The sequence below is a fragment of the Chinchilla lanigera genome, unplaced genomic scaffold (genome assembly GCF_000276665.1).
Source record: "Chinchilla lanigera isolate Chin_1 unplaced genomic scaffold, ChiLan1.0 scaffold00010, whole genome shotgun sequence".
Taxonomy (NCBI): Eukaryota; Metazoa; Chordata; class Mammalia; order Rodentia; family Chinchillidae; genus Chinchilla; species Chinchilla lanigera.
Genome location: NW_004955411.1, coordinates 14,619,275 through 14,620,856, shown reverse-complemented (window position 1 = coordinate 14,620,856; position 1,582 = coordinate 14,619,275). Strand labels below are relative to the sequence as shown.

At 46.4% G+C, this 1,582-nt stretch overlaps 1 protein-coding gene across 1 annotated transcript in view; it reads left to right on the top strand.

The window, feature by feature from the left end:
• Positions 1 to 1,482: 1,482 nt before the first annotated feature.
• Positions 1,483 to 1,582, top strand: part of Akirin2 (akirin 2) — a gene marked incomplete in the record, with an annotated part of 19,269 nt that continues 19,169 nt past the window's right edge. Inside the window, 1 exon segment of the mRNA XM_005377736.2 lies at positions 1,483 to 1,582.

The window sequence follows — 1,582 nt, the reverse complement described above, 5'->3', positions numbered from 1 at the left end:
TTGAATTAATGTTCAAAAGGGGCTCGGGATTTAGCTCAGTGGCACAGCGCCTGCCTGGCAAGCGCAAGGTCGTGAGTTAGATCCCCCGTACAGGAAAAAAAAATAAAAAATAAAAAATAAAAATAAATAAATGAGTCTATCCTGAATTAATGTCCAAAGCTGGTATAAAGAATAATAGACAAAATGGCTGCAAAATATATGTGATTATTAAATAAATAATGGGAATAAATATTAGAACTCAGTATTTGCTATTCTGCCGGGGATATAGCTCAGCGGCACAGGTGCCTGCTGGCAAGCGCAAGGTCCTGAGTTTGATTTCCGGTACCAAAAAAAAAAAGTATTTGCTATTCAGCTGATAATGCCATTCAAATATTTATGTTTGGATTGGTAACAGGATGTATAAGCAGAGGACGACACAGTTTGTACATAAATCACTTTTTAATTGTCCTGAATCCTTATTTTCGGTTCTTAATAAAGAATACAACCTTTAGAAACATTCCCCCCCTTCGCTTATAAAATGGGTCCCATGTTTTCTTTTAGACATTTTATGTCTTTTGATTTGCTTTGCGTGTGTGTTAATGTTCACAAGATGTACACCAAATTCAACTGATAATGCAATTAATTGCTGGTATCACTCGCTTTTTACCCAGAGCGAAACAGTTTGCTGTACTTAGTTCAAAACCTACTGATTACAGATGAAAAGATGGCTTTGCAGAATTTAATCTGTATTGAAGCAGCTCCTGGGAAGCTCAAAGCACAAGAGTTCAATCAAGGATCCTGTAATCTGATACCACTACTGCTGTTCTCTCGCAATCCTACTAGGTGTCATATCTTTTCATTATTTCCTACCCCCTCTTGTGACTGGTTTTGTTTTTGGCTCTCTGGTTACCAAAAGTAATCTGTTGGACTATTAGGTCGGCTCTTTCCTATTTCCCGATGAAATCACTGTGGTAACAACTATTTTCTGGGTCTTACAGGTCTTTATGTTGCATAGCTTGCTCTCTCCACTGGTTCGCTTTCCTGTCTATCACTGTCTCGGTGCATTTTCTTTTTTCTCTTTCGCTCAGTTCCTTGTACTCTTTAGCTGTGCATGGGGGATTTAAATTTCAACCCGGAACTCGGAATGGCGCGCCTTGCATGAGGGGAGTCGTAGTTTCTGTGACTCCTCCCTATCTACTTTTCACATCGCTATCTGCCCACCGGGAAACACTACAACTCCCAGAATGCATGCTCCGTGGGCCCGCCCCTACGCGCAGGCGCCTTGAGGCCGCAGGATTTGAATCGGCGGCGTTGTTATTGACGCCATATTGGGGCCGGCGGCGGGTGGAAGAGTCCTACAGTGGAGGGGGAAGCGGTTGGACGTGTTTGAGTTCTGCTGCTGAAGCAGCCACCTCGCAATCCCTCTTCATCTGCCACCGCTCGGAAGCTCCCACCCGTCGCCGGGCGCATTGGAGGCCGCGTTCCTGCCTCACATCCCCGGAGCTGGTGTCCGCTGCCGACGGGAGCTGCTCCCGGTCCGGGACGCCCGGCGCGGCGCGGCGCGGCGCTCTCACGGACCGCGGGGGCGGCAGGAGCTCGTCCC